This window comes from Apium graveolens, chromosome 7 (genome assembly GCF_009905375.1).
Source record: "Apium graveolens cultivar Ventura chromosome 7, ASM990537v1, whole genome shotgun sequence".
NCBI lineage: Eukaryota > Viridiplantae > Streptophyta > Magnoliopsida > Apiales > Apiaceae > Apium > Apium graveolens.
In genome coordinates this window covers 16,347,104-16,366,897 of record NC_133653.1, presented here as the reverse complement: position 1 = coordinate 16,366,897, position 19,794 = coordinate 16,347,104, and positions in this window count along the sequence as shown.

The following is a 19,794-nucleotide window of genomic DNA, read 5'->3' as shown; positions in this document are numbered from 1 at the left end:
TTCAGCCAATACTTGATAAGCTGGAATAGGGTGAGTAAATGCCTCAGATTTATAAATAGGTTTTAAGACATCTTGATATTCTTGCTTAAATAGTTGTTTCTTGTCAGCCTCATTGGCATCCCTTAACTCACTAACAATGGGCTCTTCCCATTCTTCAGTACCTACTTTTCTCTGATAATCTCTCTTTTCTTGCATCAAGGGCTCCCCTTGGCTTCCCACCCTCACACCCTCACCCTCACCTAGTAAGGTGGGACTCTACTTACTCATTTTTACCAAGATGGAAAAAATAGCTTGCATATTTTCACTCATTTCCTCTTTTTTTTCCTGAGAGCAACTCAGCCTCTCACTCTATTCACTTCCTTCCCTCAATCCTAGGAGTAATTGTAAAACTACTAAATTATCTGCACTTGTAATATTAATTGAGATTTCAAGTGGTGCAGAGATAGTCAACGGATGAGAAACATCCATTGAAGTAGTAGTTGAGAGTTTCAACGCATTACTGCTGTTAGGCACATCCGTCGAGATACAATCACTAGTCAACGGATGAACAATATCCGTCGAGATAGTAGAAATGAAAGAGTTAGGAGTGGAAACTACTGTCACTATATGAAACGGGTCAATAAACATCGGTTTTGCACCGATGTTTAAACTTTTCAAAACTGATATCTAGTTGGGTGTAGAGAAATATCACTATTGTTTACATCGGTTTGGCACTGATGTAAATACACTTTTATACATCAGCTTTTACTTAGGAACTGATGTCTATTTATATCAGACACATCGGTTTATAACCGATGTGAAATTAGGCCCGATTTTTGTCAAAATAGCCAACAGTTTTCAAGTGATATGTTAAAGGCACAAACTAATGTATGTTTATATCAGGAACAACAGTTTTATGTTTAGAACATATGTAATATCCATGTTTTTAAATCATTTTTGAAGGATCTATGTGATGTGTAATATTCAAATATTTTCTATCCAAATAATAAAAAAAATACCAAAATTGCATCCAAATTTGCAAAGCATTCAAATTGCCATATATATTACAAAACGTTGCAATATAAAATGTTCAGCAAGTCATTCAACAATCTTCTAGGTACTACATCCCCATATATACCAAATCCATCTACATTCACTAAAGATCTAAACAAATTAAAAAAAACTTCCCAAGTACTAATCTATTGCAAGTTCATAAAAAAAACAAATTACACCCACATTCAAGACTATAGTCAAGACCAAATTATAGTGCATAACATCCACAGAATATACAAAATATGGGCAAACCGATGGTTCATAGTAATTAGAATATAACAACCACATCCTAGTGACTTGAAATCTTGGAATCCATTCAGCTAGTCATCAATATTTAGACAAATTCCTAGATATAATCAAGGCACTCGCAATGAACAATATCAAGCTCATGATCTGTGTAACTCTTCCGAGACTTCAGAGCCCATTGTGAAAATTAAATCGAGTATAAACGAAGTAAAAATTAGAATCCACAGCTAATTACAGAAATTATTTTAAAGGGAGAGTGCGCAAATTGAATAACCCAAGAAAGTAAAGTACATCATAAACCTTGCTTATAAATTTCATTTCCTTGTCCTCCGTTATGTCTCTCATGTAGCTCATATCTCTCCACATTCATGCCCTGCAGGTTGTTTAGGGGATCCCTATTTAAATAGTAACTTAATTATCGATCCGCAAGAAAATTAAAAAAAAATCATAACTAAAGTGCAAGATACTTACAAGAAGATATTTAACTTTATGATTTTTGTTTACACGTCCAGTTTGAGCATTGTATGCTCTTACAGCACAATAGAACAATATTTAAATTACTATCAAACCAGGTAAATATTACTATATAAATCAAAATATTAACGTACTAATGCTATTTTTAGCGCCTGAAACTTGTTCGAATGCAACAGATTGAGAATAAAAATTTCAGAATCTCAAATCATTGCCAAAATCCAGTGATAACTATTTTAATTATTAAATAATCAAAGTTAGATTTTATATAAACTAATTTGAATGATGTAAGAAAGAATTTGACAAGAACAAAATATTTTAGAGGTTAATTATTTTGTACAAAGAAATGGAGTGTTCTAAATTAGAGTGTTCAGTTCAGGACACACATTTATGTTTTTTTTGCTTAGTTTACATGTGAATATTACCAACACAAATTTTGAAGAGAACTACAAACTACCCTCATCAGTATTTTTTACACCCTTAATATGAGCTCCAACAAACTCCATTCATTTCTTAATATAAAAAAATGAATTTTTAGGGACATGTTCCAAATGAGCTATCATCTTACTTTAATATGTTTCATTCATAACCAAGTCAACATAATTGGTTTGACTAAATTATTCAATTGCTTAATGGGTTGATATTATGCATAATGTAATCATCTTGATCAGAGTTCGACCTGCAATTTCTTGTATAAATAAGATAAATATATAATTTGAGTCCTAATTTTGAATTCAAGATTTGTTAAACAAGCCATCACTTCAAGAAAAATGGTCGATATCTACCAAGATATTTCTATCAGTGAATTCTTGTAGGAATTACTCTATTATTTCATACCCAGGAGAATTAGGGTAGAAATTGCTCCCGTTGGGGCCCCGATCTTATACACGAAAGTACCAAATCCTATCAATATTGGTAGAAAGATCAGTTCCTACCAATATTGGTAGGTTTTCATAAAAAAAAAGATATCAAAAGGGACCCACCATCCATGTCATCAGTTCTCACCTTTTTAAATCAATTAAACTTTAATTTATAATTATTCATTTTAGAGATATTTCCTACCAGATTTGGTAAAAACATAAAAGCTAACAATCTTTGTAGGAAGGGATGAAACCTTTATAATGATATGACCTCACCCTCAGTATGAGCAGCCCATGTATAATCCAAAATAAATATTATTTTTTCAATTTTGTAAATTTATTAATAATTCAAGGTTTTTTCCTACCGATATTCGTAGGAAAAGAGGTCCTCCAGCTCAAAGGTTTTTCCTGCAAATTTTGGTGAAAAATGTTAAGATTTAAAAATGGACCCACCATATTTTTACTTTTTGATGGTGTGGTGGTAATGTATTGAAGATAAGATAAAAATTTAAGAAAAAAAAATAAAGATAAGGAAGAACAAGAACAAAAAGAAGAAATTTTTTCATCATTTGAAAGGTATTAATCTCATTTTAAGTTATTTAATCTCATTGTTCTATATTTAATTTGTTTACTGTTATATTTACTGTAGTTAAAGTGAACTTTGTGTGTGATTTGTGTGTGTATGTTTTGTATTTACTTTGGAAAAATAACATTGGTCAATTTATGCATATATGAGATATATTAAATTATACTTTTTATATCTAATTCTAGAAAGAATGATATTGGTGAATTTATGCATATATATGAGATATGTTAATTTTACATTTTGTACGATTTATAGTGAATTTATGGTGAACTAAAATTGAATTATAGTTTGTTGATATTGTAGATGTCAAATATAAATCATGATTGGATGTTTATCCTTATGAAAAGTGATCACATTACATGAACGGAAGAGTATAAAAATGGTATAGAAGAATTTTTAGATTCAGCAAAAAGGTTTGGTTTGACAAATGACATTAAATTTTGTCCTTGTAAGAATTATAAAAAATAATGGGTGGAAAAATTTTGATACTATAAATTTTCACGTGTATGCTTCCGGATATTTTTAAATCTATACGATATGGACTTTACATGGTGAGAAAAAATCAATAACGGAGTCTCGACAATAACCACGTCGTCAACGAGGTGCCTCCCAATTATGGTACACCGGTGGATATGCATAGAGTTCGGTATTGGAATTTAGATCAATATGCATTAAGATTGGTCTTAATATTTTTTTCTAGGTTATAACTAGTCCTAGGTTAGTTACCTAGTCGGACTAGGCACAACTTCAAAGCTAAAAACACCGCCTTTTATAAAGAAAATTACAAACTAGGTCGGACCTTGATGCCTACCCGAACATGGAAAATAATAAAACAAATACCACATAGAGAATTTTTTGAAGGCAAACAATTAAAAGAAAACAAATAGGCAAATAACAAAAAGGTGATTTTTAAGAGAGCTAACATATAATTAACACAAGCAAGGATGGGTGGGCCCTTTTTTGTTTTAGTCGATCGAGGTGAAGTTTGATTCTGAGTTGAAGACAAGAGAACAACTCAGATTATAGTAAAGTAAAACGTAAATAGTTTCATAATAGAAGGTAAATAGTTTTTGAATTACAAGGGAATGACCTCAAAGCAAGAATAATAATAAATAATCAATTATTTGAATTTTGTTAGAGTCGGAAGGAAGCTGGGACTCGGACCATCGAATGGGGTAGGTTCTCCCTTTCCTTGCTCAATTGCAATTTTGGCAGCTAGGAACTCTTTCACAAAACTGTGCCAGTTGGCGTTTGGATTGGTCTTAATATCTTTTTCAGGCACTATCCAAGAACGAAGGATATCCAAAGAGCCAACATCAGCAATAGTCTGACCATACTCAGATGATTTCTTGAATTCAGCAATAATGGCTTCTTTATATTTCTCCTCAGAAAGCTTCTTCTTCAAGTCAAAGAGCTCGGAACGTAGATCTGTGGACTCCTTCTCCACCTTGTGTGCTCGGTCCCCCTCTTCTTTTAGCTTTATTTGCATACTAGACTCCTTCGTAGCATATTGAGTCTTTAGCTCTCCTAACTCAGAAACCAACTCATTAACACGATCCTCTTTCTCCTTTATCTCAACATTAGCCCGCTTGAGATCCTCAAAAGTTATTGAAATAGCCCCTGACATATAAGATCCAAGCTGAAAGTAGTATGTATTAGGAAAAAAATCATATAAAGCGACAAAAAAATAACGAAGTTAAAACTCACATGGCCCCAATGCTCAGCAACTCGCTGCAAGACAGAATTCAACCCAGATTCTTCCATCCTAGTCCAATCCTCATCAGTAGGAATCTCAGACATAATAGTCGTTAGTTGTTTAACAGAATGGTTTCCAACCCGGACTATGCTCTTCTTTGGACCTTTGCCCTTATCACCAGAACCTTTTTCAATATTTGACTCCATTATTTTAGGATGCTTTGTTCCAATTGTCCTTTTTCTCTTTGAATGATGTTTCTCACCGAGCTCCGGAACATCCTCAAAGGCATTGGTGGACATGATTACTTGGAAATTCGGACAATAGTAAGGAACAACTGAGGCAATGAAGAAATGCAAGTCAAGAACATCAAATAAAGTAGAAGAAAATTTCAATGAGATAATAAGAACCCCAACTACTACGCATATTAAATACTTATATCCAAGATTAAAAAAATTCTTAGTGATTTATAAATGTATCTCGCGTCATTTTGAACCCCAAACACTCACATAAATTGAAACATGCTTTAAGGCATTACCTTGTAGAGTTATGGAGCTTTTCTGATAATTATTTTTAAAATTTTTTGGTCAAAATCGAATCATGCTTGTCCCACTAAGATTAAATAAGGCTCCTATATTAAAAGGTTTGTTCTATAGATTTGGATTTTCTAACAAAGTGGTACTTGGTGTCAGTCTAGTCATAATACAGAATACTGAGTACTTAACTAGTAGAAGAATTGTTGATTGTTAGGTGAGTAATAACTGAATTGGTGGTAAAAGTAGTCTTACCCATGTCTTTCCAAGTCATTTTGTACTCATAATTCAGATTGATTGTTGTGTACTCAACTACATACTCGGGGTAAAAAGCAGCCAAATTTTTACTCAATTTATTTTGGTAGTCTTTAACGAGATTGGTTATTTCCCAAACGGAACCCTAGGTAAAAAGCACAAAAACAAATTCTTAAGCCATTAATTCTCCTTCACTCCCCCATCCTTCACTCCCCCATCCAGATAATCAAATCTGCCCGTGGGAGTGGGAAGAAATGATATGATACAAATGATTCACTACTAATTATCAGGATAAATCCCCGCACCCCAATTTTGTATCCTAATACACACTGCCAAGGTACCCTTAACCTGGACTCATGCTTCCTAGTAGGTAGAGTTATGTATACGGTGGTAAAGGCTCTTAGGGAAATTGGGGGACCAGGCCTAAAAAGTGAATTAACAATTAAAAAATATAAACATCTATTAAATATTGCATTTTAACAATTTTCAATTAATCAAATAGTCAATTACAACTCCTAAATACTTGTAATCATACTCTAAGATATAAAGCAGTACAAATCGGAGACACAATGTGGTTATTGCAGGTTATTACTTCCAGGGATATCTAATTTCCATACACATCTGCACATACACAAACAGAAGTTTATAGAATTTGTTTTACCTATCATATATAAACACCTAATGAAAACACAAAGTCAAAAAAATAAATGTATATATATATATATGAACACAAATGTAACTAATTACATATATACACTTGTACAAGGACGAAGACCATAGAGAAACATGATATATACATGTAAAGATTGACATCTAATAATCAATAACAAAGAAATCTAGACTGTACTTCAGTTTTATTCATACCATACAATCACTAGTAAAGAAGATGGAGATAGAACAAGCAAGATACCTGAAGAAATGTAAAGTAAACCCTAAATTTGATGCGGACTTAATTAGGGATAAAAATATAGCCTTGTGCTAAAATATTATATACTAAAATAATTACATAATATTGTTTGAAATACAATAAAAATTTAATAAGATGCTATATGCAAGCATAATTTTTTAGAATTGTTATGTTATTGTTTCATTTTAATATTTTACTTTGTCACATAAGTAGGTTCTAGATATCTATATAAATTAAAATAGTAAAAAGAATTTAAATTGAAATAATATTTTAGTAGAAAAGAGCAGACCAATAAAAAGGTTTAGTGTTTGAATGTTAATATCATACTATAATAATGTATAAGATATATTACATATGAAGGTAAATATTTTTATTCCACAATAATTATTTCTATATTAACAAGAATGCTAATTTGTTTTTATCAAATTTAACTAGTCTAATCTATAATAATAGACAATCATTTTCACAAATATCAATCTTGTCATAATCCAATTTAAGTTCTTCACTATCTTCTTCAAGATTAAATAATCTAGAGTTTATAATGCTTTTAAAAGAGCAATATATAATTAACACTAGCTTGGAGGAAGCTAGGCACCATCACTACAACATATATTTAATCACTTAAATGGTTAAAAAAATACTCTTGTCCTAAAAAAATATTATTGTGTGAGCTTGTGAACAAACAACAAGAGTAACCTATTGGTTGAAAAACGGTTGTCTTTCTTGTATCCTCCTATGGAATCATACAACAAATAGTTCGTCTGTTGTCTTAGATTGCTAGGACAACACCCTAAAACCGTTGGCTTAAGACAATGATTTTGGTGTTTATGTTGTGTAATTTAGACAAGTGTTTATGATTATGGTTAAATATTAAACAACTATGCAATGATTTAAAAAAAAATCATTCTCCCTCCTATTTTTAATTTTATCTTCCCAAAAGTTTAACAACTCATCAGTTTAATTTCTTCATCTCTCAAATAATAGACAACTTTTTGAGATGAAAAAAAACATGTTGGTAACTCAAAAATGCAATGGTTTGGTTCTTCTTACCTGTTGTGTAAACTCAAGGTACAAGATGGTTAAATACAAAGTAACACTTGTCTCCGACTAATGTTAAAAAAAATTGACGGGTACATGTCAAATCCCCATAAATTAATCCAACACAATCCAACCAATGACTAGCTAATAAAAAATCATCCAACTAATATAGACTAGCAAAAAAACTCAATTAAGATTGGCTATCAGAATATTTCCTCAATTCAACAACTAATTTCAATTGGATAATTCACAAACCAAATTATATTCCAATTTCACAAGATAATTAATCAAAAAATATAAAATCTAATTAAGCTCTAATGATGCCATATAAAGCTTCCAAAATTAAGCGAAAAAATGTAACGATTTATTGGCAAAGATGAAGCAGTGTTTCATATATTGAACACCTTAATCGATCCATAATTCCCATTAAACCCTTAACAAGTGGCCAACTATTTTAATTAAGCATGTCCATATACAACCAAGAATGCAATCAAATATGTTTTTCCACGAAAATGGGCAAAAATGGGCAATAATGCAATTTGGCTCAATAATCACATTGGTCACTGAAAGAAAATTAAAAAAAAACTGAACATGGTTACAAATATTTAAGATTAATAGGGTTTAGGGCCCATCATTAGTACTTTCCTATAATTACATGATACTGAATCCAACATATGAATGCCAGACATTCGAAACAATCAAGAAAAAGCTGAGCCATAGATTAGAAAATGGCAAATTCCGGTGTGATAAATCATTTATAAAAATTATAAGAAAAAATGTTAAATTTATATATATTAAAAAAAGTACTCGTAATTGACAAGAATTAATTAAAAAACAAATATGACAAATATTAATTTGAGAAATAAAAAAAGATATACAAATAAATAAATGATAAAAGGGAGAGAGGTATACTCATGCTCGGGTAATACTATGGATAACTTAACTTAAAAGAAGGTAATAATAATCATCATGGGATTTGAATCTATTCATCTACGTCCCTCATATAACTAGCTTTTTCCTGATCAAGGTCGTCAAACATTGTGAAACACTGGCACGTGTAGCTCATTCTCAAGTTTTAATTCTACTGATCCATCATTTTCATCATCACATTATTCATAATAGTTCTTTTCCAGTAATTTCAACACGACATACCAATGTTTTTCAAGAGGATCATCAATATAACAAATTTGCTTAACATGTTTCCCTAGCACGAAAGGATCATTTACGGAACCTAATTTGTTCAAATTAACAATTATATATCCCAAATTATCTACCTTAACCCCCTGGTTCATATCTACCCATTTACATTGAAAAATTGGTACTCTAAATTTGTTGTAGTCTAACTCCCATATACTTTTATAACTCCATAGTAATTATGTGAAGTATGTTCAATATTTTTCTCTTTACCCTCCACAAGCATTGTGTCTGCAGTGACAATCACCACTACACTGAACTTGTCGAGTGTCACCGTGCTCCTTGGTGCTATACGTAACACCATTAATTCTATATTCGCTAAATGCAGGGACATTCTTGTTGGGCCCTTCAGTAATTCACCTTATCTCCTCAGGTACATTATAATGGTCATCCAATAATTCTGATTCTGCCCATCAATGTCGCAATAGATAGACGTCTTGCATTCTGCCCATACTTTGCATTTTATGACACTCGTACGATAAAGTTTTCAAAATTTACCAAACACTCCTCCGCCTCTTCGGCAATGTATTCCTCAGCAATACAACCTTGGGGATGAGCCGGGTTCCGTACATATCCTTTAAATGCCTTCAGATATCTCTCGAAGAGATACATCCAACGAAGGAATATTGGCCCATAAATATTAACCTCTCTCACGAGATGAACTGAGAGATGGATCATTACATCAAAAAAAGGAGGGAAAAGTGTTTTTCGAGCTGGCATAATATTTCCACTAACTCACTCTGCACTTGTTACAACTTGTCTATATCAATCACTTTACTGCAAATTGCCTTGAAGAAAAGGCAAAATCTAATAATTGTGCATCTCACTTCTTTTTGTTGTACTGGACGAATTGAGATTGGAAGTAAATGATGTAGTATCGTCTGACAATAATGAGATTTCATTCCAAAAAGCCCAATATTTTCCATGTTTACAAGATTGTTGATATTTGAACAAAATCCATCTGCCAACTTCATTTTAAGAAATGATGAGCAAACTATTTTTTTCTGCATGAATTAAGTTCCATGACGCCACCGGTACCATTTCTATCTTTCCAAGATTCTTTGGTCTCAGCTTCATTCTTATTCCCATTTTATCCATATCAAGACAGACAGACTCCCTATCTTTTTTGTTCCTCGAAATATTTAGTAAAGTTCCAAGCGCAGTTTCATAGTATTATCGGAACAGGGGCGACCACCTTCTCCACAGTGTTATCAAAAGCTGATTGCTACCTTCTATAAGGATGATAACGGGGCAATCATCTTCGATGCCTCATAGTTACCATCTTACGGTAATTAACCAGCCTAGTAGCTATTATTTCATCAATACAAATAGTACACACATTATACCCTTTAATTACATTTCCTGGCAAGTTCCCTAAGGGAGGAAAATCACTTATTATCCATAATAAAATGTCCTTAAGGATGAAATACTCTTTCTTATAAGCGTCATACATTTGTTTCCCATGCCACAACTCTTGCAGATCTTTTATTAGTGATTGAATGAACACGTCGATATCATTTACAGGCTCTGTCGATTCTAATATGAACAAGCAGAGCATAATATAGCTTCTTTTCATACAAAGATATGAAGGAAGGTTGTAAATTGATAACAAAAGAGGCCAACTTGACTAATCAGTACGGTTTCCATGAAAAGGATTGAAACCATCAGAAGATAAACTTAATCGAAGGTTCATAGTCTCTGATACAAAATCAGGTCATTTTTTGTCACTATCCTTCCATGTTTTTGAATCAGCTGGATACTTCATTTTACCATCATTTTGTCGCTCGGTGTCATGCCACGTCATGTCATTTGCAATGTGAGGTATATTGAGTCAATTTCATAATATTGGTTTCGGCGAGAAATAACATTGAACCTTAGCACGGTCCCCTTCAAGTTCATCTCCTTTTTTGATCAATTTTCATCAGGAGGCCTTACATACGCGACAAGTAGTTTCATCTTCATCTAAATTGCCATGATATAAGATCAGACAATTATTCGAACATATGTGTATCTTTTCATACCCCATTCCTAATGCACATAAGCTTTTCTTTACTTCATTGAAGGAAGATGGGATATTATGCCTTCCGAAAGTAAAGACCCAAGTAATAATAGAATATCATTGAAGCATGAATTAGACATATCATGCTTCACTTTTAAGTTGTATAACTAAATCAAAGTTTTCATCTTAGTGTACCTCTCACATCCAGGATAAAGAGGTTGATGTTCACTTTTAACATGGTTGATGTTCACTTTTAACATGGTTGATGAAATTAGAAGAATGAGAAGATATATCATCATCGTCGTCCTCGTCACGTTCACCCATTCCTGAGGTGACTTGATTGATAAATTCTGAAGTGTCGGTTTCATTAGAAATTTCTACGAATTTATTCTCCATGTGCCATATCCAACATGTATAAGTTTGATTAATACCATTTTGAAAAAGATATTTTTTAACTATATGTGCTCCCCATGATTTACTATGTGTGCAGTTTACACATGGACAACTGATTTTTTCTGCATTATACCCATTCTCAAATGCAAATATTAACAAATCTTCCACTCGTGTTTTCAAATCTTTTGTTTTTCTATCCTCTTTTAACCATGATCTATCCATCTTTTAAAAGTCTAAATAGAACCTCAAATTCCACTATTTATAGCTAAATTGTGAAATCTTTATATTTCCCCCAAATTTTATAACTAAACCTTAATTGAAGTTAAAAATCATCAAAATGAATTCAAAATAGAGGACATATATAACCTGAATTCTTAAATTACTGTACTAACCTGCCCAAGTGTAATATTCAATTTCACTCCTTATAGCTTCTTCAAAATGAATTGTGAAGTCTTTATAATCCCCTCAAATCAAATGAACCCTGATTGAAGATCAGAATCACAAAAAAATGAATTCATCAAAATGAATTCAAAACAGAGTATATATATAACCTAAATTCTTAAAATATTGTACTTACATGTTCAAGTATGATAAAAAATGTAAAACCCGAGTTCTTCAACTCTTGACGTCTTGAATTCTTGATGTGACTGAGATTTGAGGACTTGAAAGTACGGAGCACGGATTTGAGAGTATTAGCACAAACTTGAGAATAGATTTGAGTTAACGGATTTGAGAGCACCAGAGACATGAATGAACGGCCTAACTAACAAGTAAATGAATATGTTCTAATTCAGATAAAATTGTCTTAACAACGATATGTCTGAAATAACATAATTACTAACATTTTTACATTTCAGTTAAATTGTTATATAAGAAATATGTGGTCGATAAATTAAAATATTTTGAATAATATAAATTCATTTATTTTCTGGGACCACAATAATTTAGATTTTATGTATTTGACTAAATCGATACAGACGAATAAATTACATAATTTATTAAAATATAAATAAACAAAAATTATTTTAACAAAATGGTATATTGATAATAATAATATCAAAGTTATATTACAAGAAAAATCGTGATGTTGTTTTTTCAGAGATATTAGTGTACTTTGGATCGCTTAGAATGTCTTTAATATCATTTTTAACTTCAAGATTTTTAAATTATATGTGTTAAACGATAAATAAACAAATCATCTAATTATTTTTAGCATGATTATCATTGACAATAATTAATTAATTTACAATATCGATACCCTTTATAGAAAAAGATGTAGTGATGTGCTTTTATATTAATCGAAACTTTCTTACTAAGCATTATCATTTACCCCTACACCCCAAACTTTAAACCCTAATTTTAACACGATTAATTTAGAAAATTACTCTTTCAACGATCTAACTGTACAGATGATAAAATCTAACCATTTTAGAGATGTAGTTTTTTTTTTATTTTTGTGTGATTTTATGTTAGTCCAAGTTGTTATCATTACCGTTGAACTACTTTGTTAAACCCTAATCCATAAATCTTAACCGTAATCCCTAAACCCTATAACTACTTTGATATTTCGTAATCCTAAGTATCATGTGTATATGTTAGTGTACGTATTGATATTCTTTATTGTACATGTACTTGTAAAATATATCAAATTATTGCATATGAATGATAGAATTTAAATTTTTCATACTTAGGACTTGTTGTTTCCGACTTATAATTCACCTTATGAGTCAACCCAACTTATAAGTTGAATTTACGACCTATAAGTTGATAAGATGAATTTTAGTAACGATGTACTTTTTTCTGAACCTATTTTGATTTTTCCTTTTTTCATTAACTTTATTGTTGAAAAATATGTTTTAAAATGTTAATCTAATCTAAAATTAATGAATTTTAATTGGATGTTGAATTGTTGAATTATGATTTTACTGAAAAAATGTAAACTTATTTTATTGAAAGCTTTGTAGTTTCTTATTTGGCAACAAATGTACAAATTACAAGGTAAATTTATTGCCAAATAAGAAACCACAATGCTTTTAATGAAATAGATTTACACTTGTTTTTAATAAAATCATAATTCAACAATTCAACATCTAAATAAAATTCATTAATTTTAGATTAGATTAGCATTTTAAAACATATTTTATTTAAAAAAAATAATGAAAGAAAAGAAAAATCAATAAGTTCAGAAAAATTTCGTTGTTACTAACATTCAACTTATCAACTTATAAGTCGTAAATTCAACTTATAAGTATTAAATTTTAAAAAATCGAGGGCGTGCGGTTTTAATTTTGATTTTGGCCAAAAACTCCCCGGAACCGAACCGTGCTCCACATAGTAATTACAACTGCATCTTTAATTATTTTCAAATTTTCCAAACAAGCACTTAATGTCCTTAAGTATTATGTGTTCAATGAATGTTTGTCCTCAAACGTCTCTGTAAGTTTAATCTACATAGTTATTTATTGATTATAATGATATGTTTGTCTACATCTTTAATTATATTTTTCTACATAGCTATTCGATGTGTTCAAATCAGATTATCGAACTTTTACGGTAGCAAAAATTTAACTTTTATGGATAACATTGAATGTTTTATCAACATATACACTCACAAATATCGACCTTTTTAAAATTAAAAGTTTGACTAGAGAGCATTACTTATTTTTGTTTTAGATTATAGACAACGGTTTAAAATAAAAACCGTTATTAGTAAACTTATTACATAACGGTTTGGATAAGAAACTGTTACCCACCTAATAATTAAATAATATTACCTACAATAATGATTTCAGGTAGGAACCGTTGTGTGTGAGTATATCTTACAACGGTGGCTAAATTAAACGGTTGTCGGTCTGTTTAGTAAAAATGTACAAATATATGGATGAATTCTATATTTTTTTAATTCTTAATTTTTAAGTTTTAAAAAATATATATAATAATGAATAATATTGATTGCTGGATTAAAGCAAATATGTATCTAGGTCGTTGATTGGACTGAAACTTTTTCAATTTCCCTCTTAGTATCCTCCAAAATTTTATATACCAAAATTTTATATCCCGTATCAGTTACTCTTCTCCTACGTTAGTTACTCTGGGAAATAAGTTATTCAACTCCCCAACACGATTTTTTTCTTCCATCTACATGATTTTCTTCTCTATTCACGGTGATTTTCTTCACACGATCTCTTCTTCCAATCAATTGTACTGGTATGTTCCTAATTATAGCCACTAAAGCCTAATACATGCCTAATACATGTTTTTAATAAGTTTCTAAAATGCTCTTCGGTTTATTTGGGGCTTTTTGATTTATTTTGGAACTCTAAAACCCTCTTCAATTTATTTGGGGTTTTTTTTGAATTTTTATTGTTAACTTTGATTTAAGCAGAGTAACGATGTTTGTGAAGATTCTCTAAGCTTATGCAGAGTGAATATGAAATGAGTATGATGGGGGAATTGAGTTACTTTCTTGGACTTTAAGTTATTTAAAGAAGTAATGGAATCTTCATTAGGCAAACTTAATATTTCAAGGATTTATTGAAGAAGTTTGGTATGGTTGATTGTTCACCGGAATCTACACCTATGTCTACAACTACAAAGTTGGATGAAGATAAAAAGGGCAAAAGTGTTGATATTTCAATCTAAAGAGGAATGATTGGATCTTTGTTGTACTTAACTACAAGTAGACCAGACATCATGTTTGCAACATGTCTGTATATAAGATTTCAAGCCAATCCAAAAGAATCATATTTGATGGCTGTAAAGAGAATTTTCAGATATCTAAATGGGACTCCAAACTTGGGATTATGGTATCCCAAGGGAATAGGTTTTTAACCTATTAAATACACAGATGTAGATATTATTGGATGCAGGGTTGACAGAAAGAGTACAAGTAGAAGCTGTCAATTTCTATGACAAAGACTTGTCTCCTGGTATAGCAAGAAGCAACAATATGTGTAACTTCTTCAGTAGAGGTTGAATACATAGTTGTAGGAAGTTGTTATGCTCAAGAGCTTTGGATTAGAAATCAGCTATTAGATTATGGTATAGTGTTGAACAAAGTTCCTATCATGAGTGATAACACTAGTTCTATATCCATTATAGCTAATTCAGTTAATCACTCTAGGATAAAGCACATTGATGTAAGGTACCATTATATTAGAGAACATGTTGTCAATGGTACCATTGAGCTAATTTTTGTTCCAACAGAAAAATAGTTAGCTGACATTTTTACTAAACCTTTGGATGAAGCAACTTTCAGCAAACTTGTTGTTGAAATTGGAATGTTAAATTCTTCATCCTAAAGACAAGAACGCAGCTAAATATTTTGCAGCGGATTAATTTCTAAGGGAATCAAAATTAATTTGATTTAAATGGAAATTAACTGAAATATGATTTATAAATATTTCTTAAATATTTGTATATTTATTCTTCAAAATTGAAATTTATTGAGTTTCATTTCTTAATACGTGAAATTAACACAAGGCATAATAAAAAATAACAAAAGTTTATAGAGAACTAAGTTCTCGGTAAGTTTAATTGACTTCTCGACAAGACATTTTGACATTTCTCAAGTGAGTTCTCGATAAGTCATTTTTCTGACTTCTCGAAGGACTTCTCGACAAGTTTCATTATGACTTATTGATAAGTCACTGTAGAGTTCTCTACAGGTGTTAACTCGTAGAGTTCTTTACAAGTAATTTCAACTTATCAATATTTTAGAACTGAAATAATTTGATTTAATAAATTTTTTAGTGAAATACTTTTGGTAAATTCATTTTGATTTACTCAAATAAAAATTAGAAAAACTCAGTCCATTCAAGACAAATGAGGTATTTATTGGACATCTCACTAAGTCATTTTTTGTTCTCTATAAGATTTAATAAAATGACATATCGGTATGTATCTAATTTCGAAAATATGACTTCTCGATAAGCAAATTCCAAACTTCCATTTTTAGTTCCCGAAAAGTCATTCACTTTTACTATAAATACCTAGACATCTCGAAATACACCTCTTTACATCTTCGTGAACTCGAAGTGACCTAATTTTTTAAATTCAAACCAATTTCTCTCTCCTTTCAAGTTCTTTCTCTCTAATATTTTTGACCCATTCACCTTTACTCATCCACAATGGCACTAAACAATGAAAGAGCTGCAATCCCCAAGAATAGCACTTACTACCTTGCTTTCACAGATGCTAACCGAGCCCTTAATATTTACAAGGGGTTTGTTAAGTTTTTATTTGAGTCCTATCTTTATGATGTGAATGAAGCTTTGACTGTTAACCCAATCCTCTACTTGGATGTTATGCATAAGTTTTGGACAACAGTTGTAGTGAGGATAGTTATGCATGATAATGGGGTATCTATAGTGGTGAATTGCTCTATTGGAGGCCAACAAACCTAGTTCATTGAGAAAGATGTGAATGAAGCTTTGGGCATTCCTATTGAGAATATGGTGCAGGTTCATACTCAACAGTATCAGTATGAATGCATGGATTTTGTCAACTACGGTGAGAAGATCAATCTGGCCAGTCTCAACAAGCAATATCTGAGGAGAGAGTGGTCTTTCTTATTTGACTCAATCATAAGGGCCTTCACCTGCAGAAAGACTGGTTATGCCAACATATCATGTGTTGTCGGGAAGCTGCTGCACTCCATATCCTACAACAGACACTTGCATGTGGGCTTACTGATCCTTGAAGAACTTAGCACCAGGCTCACAATGCCGCTAGCTAAAAGAGCTAAGGAAATATTCTTTTCTAGGTTTATAATGTCCACTTTAAATCATAAGGTTAAGGACATTCATTTACTTAATGGTATTAGTAGATCATTAATAAGAAATTATATGCAAGTGTCTAAAAAACTTTTGGATCACTTACTACAAAGAATACGGTACTTGTAAGTTTTAGAATCACTCATTTTATGTTGAAGAGAATCAAGACTTACCCTTACCCTATGCCTGATATGAGGTCGTAAATTATATTAACATCTAGTGCATCAATGATTCCTGGCCCTATGGAAGAACAAACATAGGAACACCAACAGGGACCTTCCAATGCTGAGACCCTTTCTTCTATAACATTAAAATCTAGGAAACCAACCACTTCATCCTCTCAAAAAGGTGGAGTGAGTAAAAAGAAGAGAAAGCATGCAAACCTGTCAATCATAAATGAGAGTGGTGAGCAATTAACAAAACCAGAGTAACCTTTATTCAAAAAGACAAAGAAGGCTAAAAAAACTGAGTTGACCACTCAAGCCACCTTTGCATCCTCTCAAAAGGGTGTGGTGAAAAAAGAGGGACAACAACAGACTCTAAGGAAATCCTCTCAATATGGTGTCTCTATTCAAAAGAGCATTCTCCCTAGTACATCCTGTACAGAGTTTGCATCTACACTTGAACATATTCAAGTGTATGAAAGAAGAAATAAGAATGGCACACACAAAGAGATCAAATCTATTGAAGCTCCCTAATCTATTCAGGGGGAGCTGCCAACACTCCAATTTTCGATTCAAAGTATGATTTTTAAAATTTCTTCATCCTATAATCAAATACTCTAAACTAACTCTAGGGGCATCCTCTCAACAGGGTGTCTCCATTAAAAAGAGCACTCTCCCTAGTGCATCATATATAGAGTCTCCACCTACACTTGAACATATTCAAGTGTATGAAGGAAGAAATAAGGATGGCACACACAAAAAGAGCACATCTATTAAAGCTCCCTCATCTATTCAGGGGGAGCTACCAACACTCCAATTTGAGATTCAAAGTCTGATTTCTAAAATTTCTTCATCCTATAATCAAACACTCTAATCTAACTCACAAGTGTTGCCAACATCAAGTGACATGATTCTAGAAACTGTGTTCACCGCCAAGGATCAACAATCAGTTGGTGAGAGGCTACATTATGGGGTAGACCTTGATCAAACCAACACAACCACAGGGGTTTCATCAGTTTTCACCGAAGACCCTGTGATGGTCATATATACCCCTTCATATGCAAATCAACCTTCACAAGTTGCAAGGTTTTAGGGTAGTACTCCTGGGGGGGCTATCTAAATTCTCTCCAATTTAATTGGAGGTTCCTGTTGGAGGAACAACTCCCCTCAAAACCCTAGTTGAGATTCCAGTTACAATTAAAGCTAGGAGTTCAATTTCCAATGACCCTGCTATGGGAGAGGCAGGTACATCACTTTCAGGTGACAGTGTTTTAAAAGAAGCAAAAGGTTTTGAGGCTAGAGTACATGACATTAACCTAGCAAACTCCCCTTCAATTCTAATGTAGGTTCCCTCCAATAGTGGAGAACAACAAACTGTCATAACCACAGTTCAAGCTGTGAGTCAAACTGTGACATCTGTCACAGGTGGTTCAACTGAAGCACTACCATCCACTTCAAATCCAAATGATCAACCATCAACTTCTCGACCTCAACCTCATCTGATTTCATAATGGTTGTAAGAAGGTGTTTCTGATACTTTTGGCTCCTGAAGCTCTCAACCACCATTATCAACTTCATCAAATTATCAACTTCAAGCTCTACAACAACAAGTGTCAACTTTGTAATCCTCAAATGATTCACTCACAGCTCAGGTTCAAGCCTTAACTTCTCTACTGCAGAGTCAAAAAAATGACATCAAATCTTTGGTAGACTCCCAAAAATATCTACAAATGCAAAACTCATTTTAATTGAGAGCTATCATGGGTTCCTTGATTGTTCCTCTGCCTGCTCTACCTGAAGCTGTGAGACCATAAATTCCCAATCCACTACTCAAGCCTGCCAACAAAACTAAGGGGGAGATAGAAGTTAGGATTCACCAATCAAAGGAAACTGGAAAATCTAAAGAAACTCACTTTTGTCAAAGCTCTTCACAAGCTAAATTATCTTAAGATATTGGAAAAGACAGAGTTCTTAATGCTGGAGATGGACCATGTCAAGATCAAGAATTCAATGAACTTCTAACAGTCTTGAGGATGTCTCTGTTAGTGTTTGTGCCCTAGAGACAACACTATGATGTTTTAATTTAAGACATTTGGATTATTAATGTTTATGTTCTATCGATTATTTCCTTCATAATTTATTAATTCTTAATTTACTTCGATATAAATGTTAGATTAATAAATGGCCTTGGAATATGATATACAATTCTATATCTCTAAGTATGTGACTTAAAAACGAGATTATGAGAATAGTATCAATATTCCTAAAGGTCCCTATTCGAGTATTATTATTAAGGGAGAATAATAATGCATTAAGACTGGTGTGTTTATTGACTGATGATCACATCTCATTGATCATAGGTATAGTGATACTAATGTCAAAAAAATAGGCTATGTAAATGTACATGCTGCTTGACAGACCCGATGTGAGATTCTGCATGTCTGTTGTGTCATAAGTAATTCTCACAGCGATAATAATGTAATGGTCCTTAGACCTGAAGTCATTATATTTATATACGAGAATTGATATACATTGATTCTTTTAAAAGTTAACCTTGACCGGGTAATGATAAAAATGGACATTGGGTATATATTATGAATTGTATGAGAAATATGAATGATCTAGGTGGGATTTTACCCTCTTATTTTA